Source organism: Canis aureus, chromosome 10 (assembly GCF_053574225.1).
Source record: "Canis aureus isolate CA01 chromosome 10, VMU_Caureus_v.1.0, whole genome shotgun sequence".
NCBI classification, from domain to species: Eukaryota; Metazoa; Chordata; class Mammalia; order Carnivora; family Canidae; genus Canis; species Canis aureus.
Window position 1 is genome coordinate 11,534,545 of NC_135620.1, and position 24,264 is coordinate 11,558,808.

The 24,264-nt window shown below is 36.0% G+C and overlaps 1 protein-coding gene and 1 pseudogene across 3 annotated transcripts in view; both read left to right on the forward strand.

The window, feature by feature from the left end:
• LOC144321974 (uncharacterized) overlaps positions 1 to 24,264 on the forward strand; it is a 215,455-nt gene that overhangs the window by 19,029 nt on the left and 172,162 nt on the right. The window lies entirely within an intron of this gene.
• LOC144321581 (rho guanine nucleotide exchange factor 39 pseudogene) lies at positions 11,587 to 12,699 on the forward strand (annotated as a pseudogene).

Below are 24,264 nucleotides of genomic sequence, written 5' to 3' on the forward strand. Positions count from 1 at the left end.
TATATAAAAAGGATCACATGTCTGATATTTGGGCATCTGAAGCCTCTCAGTCAACTTTCTAATTTATTTTTAGGTATGTAGGTCTTCGAAAAACCAAATATCAGATTTATTTTGAAAGTGACAGAAACCAAGTTCCTAGAAGGTGATCATAATGCTTTGCAGCAAGGCAGGTATATGGACAGCTATTTGGTTTAAGATCATGACCCTCTGAGTTTCAGGAACTTGTTCAGAGAAAAGGTGTAGCAAATCCATTTTGAGCCATCAGACAGCAGCATGGGAGGAGTATATTCGATGTGGAGAAGCTGAGGTAGGAGTTTAAAAAGAACTATCAAAAATAGCATGAGAACTGAGAAGATGATTTTGGTAGCTTCTGGAAACTGCAAAAGGAAGCAATAAATGGATTTTGTATTCTCTGGTCACCCAAGAAGGGGAAATAAGTAATATTAAAGAAGTAATTGTTTTAATTTTTTTATTGCTAGGATAATATTTTTATGCTAATAAAGACAGCTTTTGGGCTAGTGCTTCAAATATTTCAAACTGCAAACTTTTAGAAAGCATGAAGGGGGCCTGTATAAAACTGAGGGTGAGGTTAAAAGTCTTCTGAGAGCACTTACCATACCTATTCATCAGGATATTCTTGCCAGGCCTCTATAGTTTTCAGTATTGGTTGCACAATAAATACATCCTAAATGAATAAAGAATGTGAATAGAAGTATGCTTTTTGGTGCATTATCTTTGCTGAGTCCTGAGTTGTTTTGAAGAACCAACATATTTTTTTAAAATTTAACATTAAATTCATTTTAGTATTTTGATTAGTTTTGAAGTTGAAGCTTCTTTTCTAAAATATAAAACATGGTACATAGGGAAGAAGAATAAATTGTCTCTTAGGGTCTAAGTCCTTTTCTGTTTAAACTTCATCTTTTACCATGAGTCTTGCAAGATCACATGGCTAATACCTTTTATTGCTCTTCCATCTTAGTTTGTAATTGCTGCAGTGAAATGGTTTGTGAATTCTGATGGGACATGGCTAGACTAGTAGATACCTTTGTTTAAACATGTACAGTATAAAGAATGTCAATAACGTTTAAGTATCCAGGGACACTGTGCTGGAGGAACCAATATATCTGTGTGGGAAAGTAGAACGGCATGGTAAGTATTTAGTTCTAATGAATTGTCTTCCAGCTGTTTTGATGATATAAACTAGCAGATGGAATATTTTGCCAATAAGGGAAAAACCAAAGATAGCTCTTTAACCTTTTAGTCAATGTTAGATATTTAGTCTTGGTGCTGTGTATTTAGAAATAGATATTTTAAATTGCATGCAGAGTTTTTTAATTTGTATAGTACGTAAATTTTTTTTATTTGGAGTTGGGAAAGGTAACTTGATGAAAACCTTGGCTTGCTAATCTGTTAATAACATGTAAAGTCCTATATTAGTCGTTAGTACTGCTCTTAAAAAAAAAAAAAAAAAAAGAAAACCAAATATTTCAACCCAGGATATGGGTAAAAGTGGCTAGCTACATAAAACCTCTTTTACTCTCTGTCTTCTGTTTTCCATGTGTTGGCAAAAAAATTAATCACTGTAGCAACTTAGGACATAGTATCTTCCAATTCTGAGAGTGAAATATTAAATAAAATATATTAAAATCATTAAGTATATACTTGATATATATGAAGTCATGGCAAAGGGAATAATTACGTTAAGTATGTTAGTCCATCTTTATGTAAGAATTTATATTTTAAATCAATAATTGTTATAAATTTTTTCAGAACTCATTTCTTTGCTATCAGGAACATAAAAACAAAAATAGAGATATCTAATTTTTAAATAATTGGAAGAGACTTCAACAATGAACCGGAGTGTTGTTTTTTTTTTTCCTTTAGCATTACTGTTTTACATGAACATAAGGATATTGAAGAGCTGAGCTCTACATACCTAGAATTTGTTGCCTTTCTGTTAACATTCCAGAGTAGATGGGAGGGTTTTTGTCAGTCTCCTTTGTCATGAAATTAGGAAGAAACTTCTTTATTAAAAAAAAAAAAAAAAAAAAAAAAAGAGGAGCAATTACTTTAGAGAATGAGGGAGCGGTTCATATTATCAACCGAGGAATGTAGGTTATAATTTATGGTAATGTGACTGCTACCACTGCATGTTTTAATCTCTGGTCATTAATTTTCTATTATTGAAAATTATTTTGCCACACCTACAATATCAGCTCTGGCTTGTGCCTATAAAGGACATCCTCAATAAACTTAGTAGTGAAATCTGATTACTTCCATGAATCAAGTTTTGGTCAAAGACGGTGTTTGTTTTAGGAAGCTGTATTTGACCACATGTGGAACTGCTTGAAAAATAAATGGATTGATTGTGCTGCAGTGTAGACCTATAATCCAGACCTCTGGACAAATCAGCAAGCACTTATTCCCATTGGATTAGAAAACTTCTGGGGTCTTGTATGGTAGCTCTGTGGGCAGGAAACAGATAGGATACAGGCACAGCCATGATCATAGATTTAAAAATATATATATTATATTCTATATAATTATGTATTATATATTTAAAAATATATACACATATGACATAGAAATATAAGTTGATATATATAAATATAAACATAGAAATCAGAATGAAGCAGAACTTTTATTATCTGTGTTTATTTTGCTAGCTACTCATACCCTTATAGAGAGATTAATAGTGTCTGTAACACTTTGTTTTTGCCCTTGTCCTGCCACATGCTGCTTCACGTCTCCATGTCACCCAGTGGGTATTAACTTCCTTTAAAGAAGGAACTGAAAGCTAAGCCAAAAGGAGTAACCGGAATGGCAGAATGCCAAGTGCAGAATGTTGCATTAAGCTGGTGCAAGTGAAGAAATTTTAATAAGTGAAAGATGGCAACAAGACTACCGGTACTCCTCTGCCAGGAAAGCTAGAGGGTTGGTGAAGCGTATGGGAAGGAGGTTTAAGAGTATTCAATAGAAATTAAATTGGGAGATACAGTAGACAATTCTAAGTGGTCTCCTGAGGATATGAGGAAATTAAAGCAATTAAACAATCTGGTAATGCAGAGTACAAACCAAACAGGATCTCTCTCTCTCTCTTTATATTTTTTTTTTAAGGTTTTATTTATCCACTCATGAGAGAGACACAGAGGGATAGAGAGGCAGAGACACAGGCAGAGGGAGAAGCAGGCTCCATGCAGGGAGCCCGATGTGGGACTCGATCCAGGGTCTCCAGGATCATGCCCCGGGCTGCAGGCAGCGCTAAACCGCTGCGCCACCGGGGCTGCCCTCTCTCTCTCTCTTTATAAATTCACATTAGATGGTGGTTTATGTCCTCCAAGATTAGTCATTATACTCTGCTTTATACTCCTTTTACTGTCTAGGCAGTTTTTCGGTGGCTGTGCACTGGTTGATGTCCTGCCTCTGTACACTGTCCATCACTCCCTTATAACTCGCTTCTTCATCTATTCTGTACACAAATTCCAGATTAATTTTAGGTTTCCAAACATGATACATTCTATACATTCTCTTGTTTATCTATTCAATAGCCAGTGAACATCCCCCTTTTATTTTTACCAATAGAATGATGATTGAATAGCAGTAGCAAAATGCCCAATGCAGAGTCTAACTCATGATAAACCTAGTCTAATATTGGCAGACTGTCCTCCTTTGCCTGAGATTGCTCTCAGGTGGGCACATGGTCACATTTTGGTGAAAGAGGTGTAATCAAACATATTCTGGGAACTTTGGGGATATATTTTCCTCCTTGAGAAGGAGAACTGCATAAAGAGGAGTTTATTGTTGTGCTGTGTGGGAATATGAAGCCCAAAGGCAAATGTTACCATGTCAAGGATCAAAGTAGAGAATGTTTAACAGCTTAAGGTTTGGAAATGCCTACATCTGGACTCTTAGTAAACAATAAATACTTTTTGGCATAAGCAGCTATTCAATGGGTATTCTGTAGTGGTTGCAAATGCATTTTAAATAATACATCTCGTTTTCTCCAAATGGCCAGGGATTCCAATTGATAATTGAGGTGACCGTTCTCTACCATGGCACATGTATTTTCCCTCCTCAAAAGACTAATCCGATGTTTCTTTGAAACCATTCCCCTCCTTATCTCATGTACTTGTGGCATATGGTTAATCCCAGCAACACACTCCATATTCTTCCATCCTTGGCCCAGCCATAATGATTCCTTTATAGATACCAGTGTAACCTAATCAAAACTCATCAGACTCAGGCCCAGAGTATGAGTTAGAACTTTTGGGGAAAAGGTTATCTTTTTTTTTTTTTTCTGTTGGAATTTAATCAAGGAAGATACAAAGCCTGAATTTGAGAGGAGCCCCAAGTGAAGCAAGGCCTAGACAGAAAGGAAGAGAACTATAACAGAGACTAGATTCTTAGAACAATGCTTGAGACTGAAGTCAGTGGCATGAAATCTTTTAAAGTCTGCCCTCCCTCCCTCCCTCCCTCCCTTCCTATTTCCAAGTTAGGTACACGTGAATCATTAAATTAAAAGGGATTCAGCCTCCCTCTAACAATGCATTCATTTGTTAGTCATTGTTCATATACTGAATTAAACACTTTAATGCAGATACCTTGATAGAGCCCTTCTTTTGTGAGTACATCACCTTCCTAGGGATAGGGACAGTAAAACCTGGTCCTTCACTCAGCACATTTCTCTGCCATTTACTTAGTAGACACAACTACTGAACTGATGTCAACTCTGAAATTCTGTATATTGTGGGATGACAGCCAATTTGAGATTTTCTAAGACTTTCCTTACAATCACAGCATCCTATTTGAAAAGTGCATTTTTTTCTTGTCACATGTCTGTGTCTCATAACTGTTGAGGGAATTTTGTGTATAACTTCTTCCCTTTCTTAGCATAATTCATTCTAAATTGTATACTTCTGACCTAAAAGTTAATAGTTACCTCCTTTTATGGTCTGCAATTTTAAACTGCTCCAAAGCTCAGTTTTTAGTTTTTTTTTTTTTTTTTTTTTTTTTTTTTTAACTTCTTAATCTCTTTCGCTCTGCACCACACCTCCTTCCCTTTACAGTCATTGCTTGGTGATCACATTCAGTCATCACAGCTTTGAATAGCATATATTTGTCTCACAGTTGTATACACTAATATTAAACTTGTCCAAAAAATGTCCTCAATCTAACCCCCATAAACCAAGGTTTCTCACATTCTTCCTCAGCTCATTTGGTGGTAAATCTCTACTTCCAGTTGTGTAGACCATAATTTACAGTTAGCCGAGTACCAAGATATCCTTGATTCCTTTTGACTCTGGTACTCTACTGAAAATCCATTTTCTTACCATGTAGGCTCTACCTTTAAAATCTATTATGAAACTAATCGCTCCTTAGCACTTGTGTGATCATTATCCAAATCCCTTTTACCTCTCACCTGGATTATTATAATAGTCTCTTCACTGATCACCACAGTCAACATCATGTTCTCTTCTCAACCTAATAGTAATTTTCAGAAAGTTGAAACAGATCAAATTATCTCAAAACTCACCATGACTGTGCCCACTAAATGTTCAGGGAATTTTTGTATAACTGTCTAAGGTCTCACTTTATTTTATCCTACTTTGATAAAAATTTACCCCCAAAGTGGTTGATAGTAAGATAAGAAAAGTTGAAGTTCTTCCAGTGCTCTAAAAAGTGGCCTTCCCCCTGTATACCTGATTTCATTTCTAACCTTTTGGCCTCTTGCCGACAACATTCCAATTACTCTGGTCTACTTGTTGTTTATAAAACACATCAGACAAATCCCTGGCTAAGAACATTTTTACATGTGTTCTTTCCTCTGCCTGGATTTTTTTTTTTTTTCTCAGATACTCGTATGGCTTCTTCCTTCACCATCTTGAGATATTTGTCTGCATGTCACTGTCCAAGAGAGGGCTATTCTGATACTTAGGATGGTGACCCCCTTCCTCTTGATTCTGAGCAGTCTCTTGCCTCCTTGCTGCTTTTTTTATTTTTAAAGATTAATTTATTTGTGGAAAGGGAAGAAGGAGAGAGAGTCTTAAGCAGACTGCATGCTAAGCACAGGGCTTAATGCAGGGCTCTATCTCACGACCCTGAGATGAGGACCTGAGCTGAAACCAAGTATCTACCACTTAAGCTGCTGAGCCACCCAGGAGCCCCTGCTTATCTTCATAGAATTTATTGTTAGACATTTTCCCTCTCCTCCTCTCTCACCTGGTACCCTTCCTCCACGCCCTCTCCCTTCTTTTTCTTTGTTTCTAGCCCCTGGAACAGTGCATGACACAAAATGGGCATTTAATACATATTTGTTTAAAGAAGGAATGCCTAAAATCTAAGTTTTGTGACTTGATTTTTAAATGACTTCTAATACTCATTTTTTACATGTGTGCTCATTGAACAATGTTTTTAAATGTTTAAGACTATTCTTTTTGGCATACCTTATGGCCTTCATTGTCAAATATACTTGATTTTTTAATTCTAGTTTGAACAAAAATAAGTTTAATTTTCAATATGAAATTATGAAACCAAATCTGGAGAAACTTTTTTTTTTTTTGAGATCTATTCCATCATTGAGCTTTATTTCAAGTTAATCATATATAGTATTCAATCCTCGTTTCCCTATTGGCTTTGTAGGGCCTATCTCTGTCTATGTGAGTATACGTAATATTTAATGGTTCCTCTTGGTTGTTAATATACATCACCATTTATTACATTACTATATGTGAAGTGTAAAACCATTGCAATAGTCTACTGTCTTTATTTCTTACTGAATTTGTGCTATCGTCATATATGTCCACCCATAAGCCTCATGATAAAGTGTTAAAATTCATTTATTCATTTACATGTAGAATAGAATAGAATAAAATATAGTCTTTTGTATTGATCCATGTATTTATAGTACTTACGTTCTTTGTTTCTTCCTATATTTCAAAGTTGCTGTGTTGGTCTGTTTCCTTCAGTTTAAAGAATTTGTTTCATGTCTTTTTTTTTTATCTTAAAATGTATTTATATCAAATACACATTTGAAGAGTATTTTCATTTAATATAAAATTCTGAGTTGACAATTTTTTTTTAAATCTTAAAATAATGTTTTTTTCTGGTCTGCACTGGTTAGAAGTCAATTGTCCTTTATTTCATTGTTCTCATAGGTTTTGTTTTTCTTCCTCCTTTTAATATTTCATCTTTGTTATGTTTTTCAGCTGTTAGGATGTGATGTATCTAAATGTGTTTTATTTCTGTACGTTCTTTTTGGGTTTTGCTGACCTTCCTAGATCTTGGTTTTGTGTTGTTGTTCCAAATTTTGGTGGTTTTTTTTTTTTTTTTTTTTTTTTTCATGTACTCTTTCTGTCCCCTTGACATTATCTATCTGGGACACCATTTATATATATGTTTTACCACTTAATTTGAACTCACAGATCTTTAAATCGATTTTTTTCTTTTTATTCTGTTGTTTCTAAGTTGTATTAATCCATTCACTGACACATTCCCTGCCCCCTTTTTTCAAGTAGTTATTTTGCAGGTCCATCAGTTCATTGATTATGAACATTTAAGTCTCTGAATATATGTAAGTGCAAAAGCACCTTGTCTACTCATTCCGACATTTAGGCTTTTGTGGTCAGCTTCTGTTATCTTTCTCTGGGAAGTGCTGAGTTTTATTCTCAAAGGCATCACCTTACTAGTAACCATCCTTATCTTGAGGCTTTTAAACAGCTCTGTTAAAGTGAGTCATCATTTGCTATTATTCTAGGACCTAGTAAGTGACTTCCTGAGAGTCAGCCCAGTACTACCTCTTCAGGAGAGACGTTCCATTCTTTTTTTTTTTTTTTTAATTTATTTTTTATTGGTGTTCAATTAACTAACATACAGAATAACCCCCAGTGCCCGTCACCCATTCACTCCCACCCCCCACCCTCCTCCCCTTCTACCACCCCTAGTTCGTTTCCCAGAGTTAGCAGTCTTTACGTTCTGTCTCCCTTTCTGATATTTCCCACACATTTCTTCTCCCTTCCCTTATTTTCCCTTTCACTATTATTTATATTCCCCAAATGAATGAGAACATATAATGTTTGTCCTTCTCCGACTGACTTACTTCACTCAGCATAATACCCTCCAGTTCCATCCACGTTGAAGCAAATGGTGGGTATTTGTCATTTCTAATAGCTGAGTAATATTCCATTGTATACATAAACCACATCTTCTTTATCCATTCATCTTTCGTTGGACACCGAGGCTCCTTCCACAGTTTGGCTATCGTGGCCATTGCTGCTATAAACATTGGGGTGCAGGTGTCCCGGCGTTTCATTGCATCTGTATCTTTGGGGTAAATCCCCAACAGTGCAATTGCTGGGTCGTAGGGCAGGTCTATTTTTAACTGTTTGAGGAACCTCCACACAGTTTTCCAGAGTGGCTGCACCAGTTCACATTCCCACCAACAGTGTAAGCCTCCACCCCAAGATTGCTAGAACTCATACAGCAATTCGGTAGCGTGGCAGGATACAAAATCAATGCCCAGAAATCAGTGGCATTTCTATACACTAACAATGAGACTGAAGAAAGAGAAATTAAGGAGTCAATCCCATTTACAATTGCACCCAAAAGCGTAAGATACCTAGGAATAAACCTAACCAAAGATGTAAAGGATCTATACCCTCAAAACTATAGAACACTTCTGAAAGAAATTGAGGAAGACCCAAAGAGATGGAAAAATATTCCATGCTCATGGATTGGCAGAATTAATATTGTGAAGATGTCAATGTTACCCAGGGCAATATACACGTTTAATGCAATCCCTATCAAAATACCATGGACTTTCTTCAGAGAGTTAGAACAAATTACTTTAAGATTTGTGTGGAATCAGAAAAGACCCCGAATAGCCAGGGGAATTTTAAAAAAGAAAACCATATCTGGGGGCATCACAATGCCAGATTTCAGGTTGTACTACAAAGCTGTGGTCATCAAGACAGTGTGGTACTGGCACAAAAACAGACACATAGATCAGTGGAACAGAATAGAGAATCCAGAAGTGGACCCTGAACTAATGGGCAACTAATATTCGATAAAGGAGGAAAGACTATCCATTGGAAGAAAGACAGTCTCTTCAATAAATGGTGCTGGGAAAATTGGACATCCACATGCAGAAGAATGAAACTAGACCACTCTCTTTCACCATACACAAAGATAAACTCAAAATGGATGAAAGATCTAAATGTGAGACAAGATTCCATCAAAATCCTAGAGAAGACCACAGGCAACACCCTTTTTGAACTCTGCCATAGTAACTTCTTGCAAGATACATCCACGAAGGCAAAAGAAACAAAAGCAAAAATGAACTATTGGGACTTCATCAAGATAAGAAGCTTTTGCACAGCAAAGGATACAGTCAACAAAACTCAAAGACAACCTACAGAATGGGAGAAGATATTTGCAAATGACATATCAGATAAAGGGCTAGTTTCCAAGATCTATAAAGAACTTATTAAACTCAACACCAAAGAAACAAACAATCCAATCATGAAATGGGCAAAAGACATGAACAGAAATCTCACAGAGGAAGACATAGACATGGCCAACATGCATATGAGAAAATGCTCTGCATCACTTGCCATCAGGGAAATACAAATCAAAACCACAATGAGATACCACCTCACACCAGCGAGAATGGGGCAAATTAACAAGGCAGGAAACCACAAATGTTGGAGAGGATGCGGAGAAAAGGGAGACGTTCCATTCTTGTTGGACTGCTGTGTGTTCTAGCACCTGACAGATGCTGAAATCTCCAGCTAGCCCTCAGCTCCAGTAGCTGTTCTCTTCCAGACCTTTCAGAGTCTCACTCACAATACACACAGCTTACTATTTCACCAATAAATTAAGGGGAACTTCATGTAGATTATGGACCTTCTTTTCTCTTCAGCTCCCTTTTGTCTGGTATCCTAACCTGACATACCTATTTCTAATTGTATAATCTCAAAGATTTGTTTCTGCTTACCAAATTTAACTATGCCCACATCTTTGCCCTCTTTCCTAAAATCTCTTTCCTTTTTGCATCATGTCTTCCCTATTTCTCCTCAGGTATATGATTATTTACCTCCAAATTTGATCTCCAAATTTTATAGTAGTATATACACCCTATACTTTTTTATGTATTAATTTTTAATTAGTAATACAGTTGATTTTTAGGACAAGAGGATGTTACTTAAAAATGTCTGCTCTTCTCCTTTCTCTGTACTTATTCTACATCATCTAGTAATCTCTTCTTGGTTTTCAATGACTTTTAATAGTGACTTTTCACCTAAAAATTATATTTATGACCAAAATCCTATTAGGAAGTTATGCTCGTAAATTGTAGCATACATGCAGTGAGCTGTTTTTTATGTTTTCCAGTTTGGAAAATTCTGATTTTTGGCCATGATGGTGCTTAAGAACCATTGCTGTCAGGAAATATTTTACAAATTCTATATAAATTCCTCCTGGGACAGTTTAAAGCCACACACATATAATCCACAATATCACTATTATGAACATTATTCAGTTTCCTTAAGTACTGAACAAAATGGTCTTAAATGAACTCTGTCTTCATCCTTTTTAAAGAGATATGAGAAAGTATTAAAAGAACCCTGAAGAGAAACACAGTTACTAATTCAATAAATCAATCACATCCAAAAATCCTTGCAACCAGGAATTCAAAGCACATTTTCATTACTAAGCTTTATTCGTTTAAAAATGGCAAATGATGAAAGCTCAGCCTCTAGAGAATGAAAGTTTCACTTTGAATCCTGGCTCTGTCACTTACCTACTGTCAGTACTGGGCAATTTCCCTAACATCTTTGTACCCCAATTTATGCATGTTGAAGATGAGCATTAACAATGTACCTATCTCCTTGCATTATTCTGAGAGTGAAATAGGATAATAAATGTAAAAGAGGTTTAGATAAACCCTGTAACTTTATAAACATGTAATAAGTTAAAATTATTAATGAGCATGGGTTATGTGCAAATTTAATAATTTTGTTTACTGACATATCCTAAGTATATTAACTATTTTTATATCTTTACATACTTTTAGGCACATTTCTAGTTCTCCAGAATAGTGTCTTATATACAAAACACTAAGCCAAGCATTTTATAGGTTATATAATCTTTATAATGCTGTATTTCAGTATTTTTCACATAAAAATAACCAGAATTCAAGGAATTTATATATTCAGCTGCCTCTTCTGGTAATGATACAATAGTTATTTTTTGCCAGTAGTTCTCAACTGGGGCAATATTACCCTGAGGGTATATTTGGCATTGTCTGGAGATATTTTTGGTTATCAGAACTGGGGAAATGATAACTGGCATCCAGTGGATGGAGGTCAGGCAAGCTGCTACCATCCTACAGTGCATAGAACAGTCCTCCACAATAAATTATCTGACCCAAAATGTCTATAGTGCTGAGATTGAGAAACTGTTTTAGACTATATCTTCTACTGAGAAAAGTCTGCCCATGCATTAAAAAAAAAAAAAAAAAAAAAAAAGGCGAGAAAGCTATGTAGGCAGCATGAATTCTCTATGTGAGAGCATTGACCTCCTCAGCCCACCATGGAGAGGCCAGGCACCAGCGCATGGTGCCAGGTGCAAGAGTAACGCGCCACCTGTTAGGAGGGGAAATGCACCTGCCCTTCCTGGGAGCTGCTGGAGACAGAGCGGTGCTACCAGGAATAGCTGGGGCTGGTGGCCTCATACTTCATTTGAGTTTTGAAAGCCAAGAGCATCCTGTGACCAGCAGAACACCAGATCCTGTTTGGGCCCTGGGAGCTCATTTAGAGCACCAGTCAAGAGCTGCTTCCCTCCCTCCAAGGAGGGCACCTAGGGACAGGGGCTGGAAGTCTTCTGACCCCACCTGGAGTTCTCTATCCAATTTGCTGCCAACCGAGAGTGGTCCCAGACCACTCAGTAGGTGCAACTAAAGAAAAACCGTTTCCTGAGCTTTATGCAAGAAGCTTGGCATGAGTTTAGGAGGCTTCGTCTTAAGATCTGCTTCCCCTGCCTCTGCAGAGGCTCCAGATACTTCTGGCTGAAACTTTGGCTGAAAACACAAGTCCCAACAGCCCTAACCACCAGCAGCTCACTTGGGCTGCCTGTTTGATAAGTGAGGCTGCCCAGAGAATCCACAGCTTTGATTAGAAACAGAAGAATGGCTGGCACTTCTGCTGTGGCCATTAGCCTGCAGGCAAAGGGGTTTACCCCAGGTTGGTGGTTTCTATGCCCAGGGCTGGCCGATGGTAATACCCTCCCCATGGAGAGCCTCTCTGGAATGCCCTTTCTTGTCTTGGATGTGCTCCTCATGCCCAATTCTCAAAGCTCATTGAATCTGTCGTAGAATGGCACCGCCTGCTATGCCGCATGGCCTAGGGTCAGTGCCACAGGGTCTTTGGTCACTCAGGAGACCCTTGTGGTGGACTTTTCAGCCTTGCCTTTCCCCATGAGAAGCTACTGCTCCTATCTACAGACTGGAAGGAGCTGCTGCTCTGGCACCACAATCTACCTTCAGCCATCAGAACTAGCTGGAAGAACTAGAAGAATAGTAAATATTCCAGAACCCAGGATACTCGAGAGATTGGTCAGTCAGGAGAAAGGGAATATAAGGGAAGGGAGAAGAAATGTGTGGGAAATATCAGAAAGGGAGACAGAACGTAAAGACTGCTAACTCTGGGAAACGAACTAGGGGTGGTAGAAGGGGAGGAGGGCGGGGGGTGGGAGTGAATGGGTGACGGGCACTGGGGGTTATTCTGTATGTTAGTAAATTGAACACCAATAAAAAATTAAAAAAAAATAAAATAAATAAAAACAAAGTAACCAATAAAAAAAAAAAAGAAATATTTAGTACTAAACAAAACAGAGAACCCTTCATGGTTGAGAAGGGTGGTTTTGTGTTTTCTTGCAACCAAGCCATGCCAGCTTCTTTGGCCAGTTCTAAAGAATCAGGAAAGCAAGTCTGACCCAACTAAACCAGCCCCTCTAGCACAGATGAGGGAATTTGGGACTGATAAGCTTGGTGCTGTGTCTATGGCTGGTGGATTATCAAGACTGCAGCTTTGTAAACATGGATGTTTTTATGTTATGTACAGTTTATATATTTTCCCACTGGATTTTAGTAAAGTCTATTCTTTTCCTTAAATTTTTTTTTTTCTGGATTGAAATCTTAAAAAGGGAAGTAGAGTGGATAGTTTGATATCAGAGGTCATTCTTCACTTTAAAGCTAGGATTGGCAAACTATAGCCCATATCTAGTCCAAATCTAGCCTGCTGGATTTTTGTATGGCTCACAAATACCCTTGAGCCATGGAGACCAGGCTGGGACATCTTCCTTCATTCATTCCTCTCCCTCTATTCCCAGCCATGCCAGTAGTGGTGGGTTGCTACTGTTGATGGCCCATGTTGGTCTTTACCTAAAAGTTGAGAGCTGTGCTCTTGGTATCTGCCAGGAACCTAGAATCTGAGTCGTAATTGATAGCTCAATGAACTGGCTCCGCTCTGGTGAACTACCCACATGGAGATGGCTTGGCTCCCCAACGGGAGAGAATAATGTTCGCAGATTCAGTGAGGCAGGGACTAAAATGGACAGTTGGGTCCCTTCAGTATATTATCTCTGCCTGCCCAGTCCACTAAGCATCTCTCCTTGGGCTGCTCATTCTTCATCTGGAGGATATCTCTTCCGTGGCAGTTGGGCCTTAAAGTGTGCTGACTACCCAGGGTCCCCCTCTGTAGGAAAATGGATCGGGACAGATATAAGATTTCTCTCTTGCTATATATTTACCTGTAAAACATACTCAGTTTCTTCTCTTGGTCTGCAAAGTCTAAAATGTTTTACTTCCTAGTCATTTATAGGCAAAGATTACTGTCTGCTTAAAGGCAATAAATGGCTGCTTTCATGTAATTATCAGTAGATGACAGGCTGAGAAACTGAACAGAACTTTCAGGAGTTTCAAGGAGGTTAGGAGACAAAAATTTCCATTTAGAGAGATCTAAGGAGAAGTTGTCCTGGTAAATGCCACAGTTTTCTAAGGGAGATTCTCTAAGGGTCAGCCCTAGGATTAAGTCTAATCAGAAACTATGCTGCTGGTTCCCAAACTAAAGCTTTGCTGCAAATACAGGTCTTGAGTGGTGTAATGGTACCTGTTTCTGGCCCACATGGCAAAAAAATTTTCTGTCCTTTCAAAAAATATTTCTCTAATTTTTACATACACTATCTAGCACCGTATCAAAAATAATCAGGTGTTCAGAAACATAGATCTCCAAAAACCAACAGGAAAGAGTGACTATAGAAACAGTTACAGGAAATCCAGATCATCAAATAATTAGGTGTAATGTTCAAATAATTACAATTAAAAATCTAAGGAATTAAAGATAGAATGGGTGACTTCAGAAGACAACTAAATATAATGAAAATATTAGAATGAAAAATATAAATAAAAACTAAAATTATAATAATTCAAAGTAATGGCTAATGTAAAATTTCCTATGTCTGTGATTTCTAGGTCTTTTGGTATAAATGGATTTATTTTCTGGCTAAAGAAATCATTTTGCTTTGTTTTTCCAATAATTCTTATTTTATATGAAACATCAATCTTCTGCATCTAGATTTTGTTTTTTATTAATGGATTTTGGGTGTTATTTCTGCTAGCAGTTGATTTGCTTTCATATCAGTTCCTTTTAAAAGTTGTCTTAAAACTTGTATATGAAGGATCTGAAATAACCTTTAATTGGGGCTATATTAGACTTACATATGAAGTATAGTTCTCAAGAGCTCTCTTCTAAGTGCCTGAGTATTCAATGAGGTCTTTCCTAATCTTTTCATTATTGCTCTAGCAGTTATTCAGAGCCCTTTCTATGCTCTAGTAGTTACTATTTCTCTAGTATTTTTTGCTTGGTCACTTAGAGACTTGCCCTATAGAAATACAGCATAATATTCAGCCCAAATCTCAAGCAGGCTCTCTCAACAGATTTATTTATCTTTGTTCTCAGAGACATGATCATCTCTGTAAAATATTTGAAAGAATTGACAAAACTATAGGAACTAATAAGTGATTACAGCAAAGCTGTAGGATATGAGATTAATATACAGAAGTCAATTGCTGTTTTATATACCAACAAGGAACAAGTGGAATTTGAAATGAAAAACACACCACCACTTGAATTGGCACCATCCAAAATGAAATTCTTATAAATCTAACAAAAAGTACAAGATTCTATGTGGGGAAAACTATAAAACTCTGAAAAAATGATATCAAAGAACTGAGTTAATAATCCATTTTGATGGGTAGGAAACCTCAGTATTGTCAAGATGTTAGTTCTTCTCTACTTAATCTATAGATTCAATGCAGTCCCAATTAAAATTCCAGGAAGTCATTTTATGGATATTAATGAGTTGATTATATAGTTTATATGGAAAAGCATCCATAAAAGATCCAGAATAGCCAACACAATATTGAATGAGAAGAACAGAACTGGAGGGGTGACACTATACAACTTTGATTTATTACAAAGCTATAGTCATGAAGACAGTGTGGTATTACAAATAGACAAATAGATCAGAGAGAGCAGAGAGCCTAGAAATAGACCCACATAATAAATGGTCAGCTAATCTTTTTTTATTTTTTTACATTTTCTTAATTTAAGCTTTTAATTTTAATCCCAGTATAGTTAACATATAATGTTATGTTAGTTTTAGATGCACAATATAATGATTCATCAGTTCTATCCACTACCCAGTACTCATCATAATAAGTTTACTCTTTAATCCCCATCACCTATTGCACCAACCCTCCCCTCTGGTGACCAGTTAGGAGACTCTTGGTTTCCCTTTCTCTCTCTTTTTTCCCTTTACTCATTTCTTTTGTTTCTTGAATTTCACATATGAGTGAAATCATATGGTATTGATCTTTCTCAGACTTAGTTCACTTAGCATTATGTAGCTCCATCTACATTGTTGCAAATGGCAATACCTTCTTGACTCCTCTTTCAGCAGACCCTTGGGTTGGTTCCATAATTTGGCTGTTATAAATAATGCTGCTATAAACATGAGGATGCGTGTGTCCCTTTGAATTAATGTTTTTGTATTTTGGGGATAAACACCCAGTGGTGCAATTATTGGTTCACAGGGTAGTTCTATTTTTAACTTTTTGAGGAACTGCCATACTGTTTTTTAGAGTGGCTGCGCTGGTTTGTATTCTCACCAGCAGTGCCCAAGTGTTATCCTTTTTTCTCCAAAACCCTGTCAACATATGTTTTTTCCTCTGCTTTTGATTTTAGCCATCTGACAGGTGTGAGGTGATATCTCATTGTAGTTTTTATTTGCATTTCGTTGATGACCAGTGATGTTGAGAAGCTTCTCATTTGTCTATTGGCCGTCTTTGCATCTTCTTTGGAGAAATGTCTATTCATGTCTTCTTGGTTTTTGGGTTTGAGTTATATAAGTTCTTTATATGTTTTGGATACTAATCCTTTATCAGATAAGTCATTTGCAGATATCTTTTCCCATTTCATTTGTTGCCTTTTCGTTTTGTTGACTGTTTTCTTTTTTTTTTTTTAATTTTTATTTATTTATGATAGTTACACAGAGAGAGAGAGAGAGGCGCAGAGACATAGGCAGAGGGAGAAGCAGGCTCCATGCACCGGGAGCCCGACGTGGGATTCGATCCTGGGTCTCCAGAATCGCGCCCTGAGCCAAGGGCAGGCGCCAAACCGCTGCGCCACCCAGGGATCCCTGTTGACTGTTTTCTTCACTCTGCAGAAGCTTCTTATTTTGATGTAGTTCTAGTAATTTAATTTTGCTTTTCCTTTCTTACCTCAGGAGACCTATCTAGAAAAATGCCAGATAAATTATTGCCTGTGCTTTCTTCTAGGATTTTTATGGTTTTTGGTCTCACATTTAAGTCTCCAATCCATTATGAGGGTTTTTTGTGTGTATGGTGTAAGAATGTGGTCCAGTTTCATTCTTTTGCATGTAGTGGTCTAGTTTTCCCAAAATTTTTTGTTGAAAAGATTGTCTTTTACCCATTGGATATTCTTTCCAGCTTTGTTGAAGATAAATTAACAATATAGATGTGTATTTATTTCTGGGTTTTCAATTCTTTTCTATTGGTGTATGTGTCTGGTTTTGTGCCAGAACCATACTGTTTTGATTACTATAGTTTTGTAATATAACTTGAAGTTCAGAATTGTGTTACCTCCAGTTTTGTTTTTCTTTTTCAAGGTTGCTTTGACTCTTCTGGGTCTTTTGTGGTTCTATACATATTTTAGGATTGTTTGTTCTAGTTGTGTGAAAAATGCCATTGGTATTTTAGAATGGCTCAAGCCTCAATGCTGACAGCACCAAATGCTAGTGAGGATGTGAAGCAACAGGAACTCTCATTCATTCATTGTTCATGGATAATGCAAAATGGTATAGCCACTTTGGAAGACAGTTTGGCAGTTTCTTAGAAAACTATACTCATAAGATACAGCAATCACACTCCTTGGTATTTACTCAAAAGAACTGAAAACTTATATCCACACAACCTTATTATGGATGTGAATAGCACCTTTATTCATGATTGACATAACCTGGAAGCAACAAAGATATCTTTTAGTAGGTGAATTGATAAACAGAGTACATCTATACAATAGAATACCTTTCAGAGATAAAAGGAAATGAGTTAACTAGCTAGGAAGAGACAGGGAGATGCCTTAAATGCATATTATGAAGTGAAAGAAGCCAAGCTGAAAAGGCTACATGCTGTATCATTTCAACTATTTGACATGGCATTCTGGAAAAGGCAAAACTATGGAGACTTAAAGATAGTTGGTCACCACAGTATGATGAGGAATGAGGGCTGGGCAAGATGAAGAGCTTCAGCACAGAGGGATTTTAGAGCAGTGAAAATGTTACGAATGATACCACAATAATGCGTATATGTCATTATACATTTGTCCCAGACTCATAGATCACACACCATGAAGAGTGAACTGTATGTAAGCTACAGACTGTGGATGGTTATGATGTGTCAGTGTAGGTTCTTCTGTTGTAACTATTGTAACTGTTGTTATGTCTCACTTTGGGGGAGATATTGACAATGGGGGAGGCTATGCACATGTGGGGGCAGGAAACTTAGGGAAATTCTCTTTTGCCCTTACTTTTTCTGTGGAACTTAAATTGCTCTAAAAAAATCTTAATAAGAATTTATTTGTAAGAATCACAAAAAAGTTTTAATGTTTTAAAAAGAGAGTAGTAAAAGAAAGTGATTTTTACAAATGTTCCAATATGAAAGTAATATAATGGCATTATCCAAATTAATCGGACCCTCAAACATAATATTTCTTTTAAATGGTATGTTGACACTTTCACAAAAGTTGAATACAATCTACTAAGAGAAATATTAATGTAGAGAATGAAGGGACTTCATTCATCTATCCAGTAGATAGTAAGAAAGCTGTCTAATCTTTATGTAGTCTTGGAGTCCTGTCTGCCAACATCCAAGAGGCCAGAGACCAATTGCTTCATCCTTTTGGATTTCCATTTCCTTCTATATGTATTGGAGATAATGAGATACACTGTTAAGAGATTATTGGTAATTTTTGTTACATTTAATCTTTATTATATTTAATGTAAAAATCATTAAAGTCATGATTTTAAGGTTGTTAAATTTCATGTCTTCCCCTATTGTTGATGAGCTTATTATTATTATTTTTTCTATATTCTTGGTGCTTATGTGATACTGGTTCTCTCAACGATGCTAACTTCTGCCTGTCAGGTATCTTCTGGCATATGTTTAGGTTATCCTCTTACCTGCCCCCACTCTGCATGGCTTTGATCTTTTGTCTAGTTAGTACCTCTGCTGATTTTTGACTGGTGACAAGTCACTTTGGAACTTAAAATGAGTGAAAGCTACAATATTATTTCCTACAATATTGTGCATCAGGCACTTAAATAGGGCTCAGCTGGATATTTGGGAATCTGAGATCATTGACTTGTCTGGTATCTCTGTGCTCCCCCTTATGGCTTCTTTATTTTTCTACCATGGTATGGCCTTGATTTGCTTGGAGCATGGTTGGGCTCTGAGAAGAGAATTCAAGGATAACCTGATTTGGTGATAAAGTAATTGTCAATTCCCTGTTTGCATCATGCTTGCCACTCTACAATTGGGCAATGCAAAATCCTATAGTAGGGCTCACAGTCAGTGTCTGGAGTGGTTTTTAAAGGCATGAATATATAGATATATGGTTCATTGCAGTCCACTACTGAGATAATCTGCACAGTGGCTATGATGGGAATTAAATAATGTGAAAGTTGACAGTTTTCATAAAGACTGTTATGATGTAATCCAGTAATTCTCAAATTACTGAGATTATTTCCAAAAACCTCCAAAGATTCCATGGCAGCAGCTTTATGTAGATATAATTCATTGTACTAATTAGAATATGATGTGTTCATACTACTGTTGAGGAAAGTCATTGCTCATGGAAAAAAATATGTCACAGCAGATTATCCTTCTCCTTCCTTAAAGAGCGAGATGTTATAGAAAGAATTCTAGACAGAATTCTAGTATTTATCCTGTTAAACTTACATGGTGTATGGAAAAGTATTTACTTTCTAGGCCTCAGTCTTATTTTTATAAAATTAGACATTTGAACTGATGGTCACAGGGAACATTTGCAGCTCCATATTTTCATATATTCCTTGGTCTTAGTGGAAATACCTACGGTGTTTTGAAAAAGTTTTAGTCGCGGTTAGGCAATAGTTCTGGAAAAGAAAAAGGTACTTTATGACTTTCTTTTGCTTTTTGGTGAAATGCTTATTGTGCTACCAACAGCCTTGGGATGAAATAAACTTCTAATCAGAATTGGTTTCAGGGGATCCCTGGGTAGCTCAGCAGTTTAGTGCCTGCTTTCAGCTCAGGGCGTGATCCTGGAGTCACAGGATCGAGTCCTGCATCAGACTTCTGCATGGAGCCTGCTTCTCTCTCTGCCTATGTCTCTGCCTCTCTCTCTCTCTCTCCCTCTGTGTGTGTCTCTTATGAATAAATAAATCTTAAAAAAATTGGTTTCATTCAAAGAGAAAAGAAATAGTTTACCTGTTTGAGTGTTTATACTAAAAAAAAAAAAAAAAAGTTTACATCAAGCCATTCACCTAATCATTCTATCATGCCTGTATTGATCCATCCATCTATCCATCTTTCCATTTACTGAATAATTACCATGTAAGAGGATATTCTGTAATGAATGTTTATATTAGGGTTACTGTTTTAATTAATGACTGCAGAAAATGAATGACTGCAGCAATTTTGTTTGGCTGTAAGAATGTTTTTAAATGTAGGCACAATTTGTAATTTATGTTCTTCAGATCTCTGTTTTAGATCAGATTCCTTCATATGTTTGTGATGAGTGCCTGGCCCCTGAAGGCATTTAAGGTTATGGAAACCCTAGCTTAAAGTATTATTATTTATCAAAAAGTAGTATAGCATTAAGAATGTATTTTGTCCGTCTTCATCAGAATGTAAAGCTGGGCCTGCACACAAAAGTTTGAAGAGGACTATGGTTGTTGGGACTTTAAGGAGCAAAGATGAAAAGCATATTTTGTTCTGGGAAGCTGGTGGTGAGATCAGGGAAGGTCAAAGATAAAACCAAGTTTGGATATTTAAGTGATTCTTGAGTTTTTGTTTTGGTAAATGATTGGCAGTTTAGGTAACAGACATGTAAGAATTGTCATTTATTTGGGGGAGGGGAGAATTAAAATTTAAGATAGCTTATTGGGTGCTTAAAACAAAGGTAATCATTTATTCTGAGAATAGGGCCACGGACCCTGCCAACTAATTTTATATTATTGTTATATTAGTAAGGACTATGTTATTTTCCAAATCAATCCTCACTTTTTATCTCTTATTTAATCCTTATCTTTAACAGTGCTTTCTATTTCAGTTGGAAGATGGAAGGATTATATAGAAATGAGCAAATAATATAAGGATAGCACTGGAAGTCAAGGTAGACTCATTAGGCAGTTAAGATTAATAAAAATGCCCTCATTATCTTATAAAGAATGGAATAAAATATCAAACGAAACTCAAACTCACATAGCATCCTAAAACATGTGCTAAGAAACATATACCTTGACAATATTCCAATGTCTGCATTCAGTTCTGTTAAAGACTTTTAAAGACAAGTAGTGGAAAACATAAAACATTTTCTCAAGATGACCAATTCAAAGATAGGTAGCTTCGTGGCCAATAGCAAAATTCGGCCTTGGGAGAGCTGCATTCTCCATTGGCTCCTGCTGTCACAATTCCTTGATCTTGTTAGTTTTTCAAGGGACTGAAAATGCTGGAGACCTAAAAATTATTGGCTCCAAAATACAAAAAATGTACATTTATTTATTTTTTTGAAAATTGTACATTTAAAACGCACTCATATTAAAGGCACACAATGCATAGCAATTGCATCTTGTTGGTTGCAATAAACTCCAGTTTTGGATGGTCATATATAGAAACAGTATTTAGTGAGGATGTGAATATATTTTAATGTTTAATATTATATGGGGTGCAGGGCATCATAAATAGTTGCCTAGAGCCTAAGTATTTCTTTGAATTTTTCTCATTTTCTTGCTCTCCATCTTTCTCTTTCTCTATCCCCTAACTCTGTTTATCACTCAAACAGCATTCTCCTTTGTGTCCTTCTTTCTCCATGCCATTCTCATTTTGGTTGAAATCCTAGCAATCCTAAGCCTTGTAAGATAGATAAAGATGGTTTTTTCACTCATGAGGAAGAGAATCACTACAAATTCCTTTGAGCTTTAAAACCTAAATATCATGGCTGGTTTTTAAGTGTTGTTCATCCATTAAAAATGTATATTTTCTGGTTCCTTTGGCAACTACTCTCCTATTGAGTCAGATATTTTATTAGAAGAGGACACATGAATAATGTGTACTCATCATTTAGATTTTGGGGAAATATTTTCAAAAATATTTTGGGAACTATTTTTAACTTAGAAACATGCACATTTGCAAAACAACTGAGAGATTTTGGGAAATACCAAAGAAAGTGTATTCTCATATTCTGCTGTGAAGTTAATTCAGAGATTGGTTTACGTTTTTGTTTCTATACATACAAATGAGAAGTCAAATACTTTAAAATTTTTAAAAATAAATAATTGGATAAGGGTAATTAGTTAAAAAAAGAATTTTATCAGGAGAGCTTTAAAGATTCCTTGAGAAGCAGTCTAGATTTAGCCATGCAAACTGAATTCAAACTCTAAAAGTGACAATTTCTTCTGTGTCCTAAATGATTTCATTGTCATGAGAAATAATTCCACTAAACTCGGTATTGTTTATTGTCAGTCAAATGTAACTAAAGGCAATATTATATACATTTTGAGTTATGAGTCTCTGTTCCTCTCTATCATAATATAAAATTTCTGGAAACACCATACTTTTGGAATCATCTGTGGTAGGTGTCATCCAAGGTCATTCATAAACCCTAATTCCTAGTAATAGAGTATCTTCACTTGAAATGCTACTAAGCTAGGTCAACTCTGATCATTTACATACTTTAATTGTATCATATGGTCAGTAAACATGCTACAAAATAATCTTTAGTGTTTCATGTTCCTATCACTTAATTTAATGAAATATTATACTTAAGTAATTTTAGTATTTAGTTAACATTAATATTCATGGCACACATTTGTTTGCAGTCACTAGGTGATAGGGTAGTCTTAAAAACTCTTTAATAAATGATAACCATATGAGTATATTCAGTTATAGCACAATTATCTGATTTTGGAGAAAAAATGGACTTCTCTGTGTACTTTTTAATTCTGCAATATTAAAAAAAAAAAGGGTATCGTCATACAGTAAGTTAAATAGACCTAAACTGAGATATCCTTAAATATATGGACATAGGCTGCTAATTTTTTATAATAAAAAGTTTTGTTTTGATTGGCTCCATGACTAGTAATGGATAGGAAGAGTCAAGTGCAATGGCAGCAGGACATTAAGGATGGCTGGGATGATACATATCTCGGAGATATCAGGGTGCAGAGGTCAGATTTGGTCTTGTGTTCCCATTCATTGATGAAGTTTATGACTTACCCAGTAAAATCTGAGCTTCATATTTACAAATCCATGAAATAAGAATTATCATACTTACTTCATAAGATTACTGAAAGGATCAAATAAGACAGTAAATGTCAAAAGTGTTCTAAGTCGTATGAAATACTATTCAGTATAAGAAGCAGTGCTGTTGACTAGGAGCCACATGATATAGTATATAAAAGTAATTAGCAATATTTTGTGCTGAAATACTATAAGCACTTGAATATTTGGCAGGAGTAGCAATGTAGAATAGTAATTGGTATCATATTAATTTTAAAATGTAAAATGGGCAGTAAGAGACCAGAAATATATGACTGATTTCTTTCCTTCTTTTAGTTAAAGTTATCCTGAGAAAAAATAAAGGCGCAGAATTGAAAGTAAAGTTTTTCTGTTAATATGATTTATTTGAATATTAACCTCCTTCTTAGATATGTGCTAACTCTGCTGTATCATTTAGTAGGAGTTGAAATAGCCTAATTCCCATTCTCCCTTTCTGTCTCTCTGCTCCCCACCCTTCCTGTAAGTTTGGGTAACCATACTTCCTCATAGTGTGAATATTTTCTTAATTGAAATAATGTGTAGACTTGTGAATTATTTCCTGGGTATTCTTAGTTCTGCAAAAACTACAAAAATTGTATTTTCAGGAAAGAATATATTAATTTACTCATCCACCAAATATTTATTTGTGTGCCTTCTGTGTCAGGTATGTGTTAAGAAAAGAACTTTCTAACAAAGCCATGGTGGATTCTTTTCAGACGTAGGGAAAGATGAGATGACTTATTAACTGCTCTAAAAAAATCCACAGACTCTAGGAAGAAAAATAGCAGCAAAGTGTTCTGTATTTATTACATATGCAAATGTAAGATGTATGGCAACAATAGTACAAAAAATGGAAAGGGAGAACTGGAAATATATTTTTGTAGGGTTTTTATGCTATATGTGAAGTAATACATTAATTAAAGACACATATAAAACCTAGGGTAGCCTCCAAACACAATTTTTAAAGTGGTGTAAATAAAAGCCCATAGAGGAGATTATATTGAGTCTTAAAAACTGCTCACTTAATTCAAAAAAAGGCAGAAAAAAAAACCAAATTAGAAAAAAAAATAACAGCTAGAAAAATGGTAAATTTTGATCAAGAATATTAACATTTA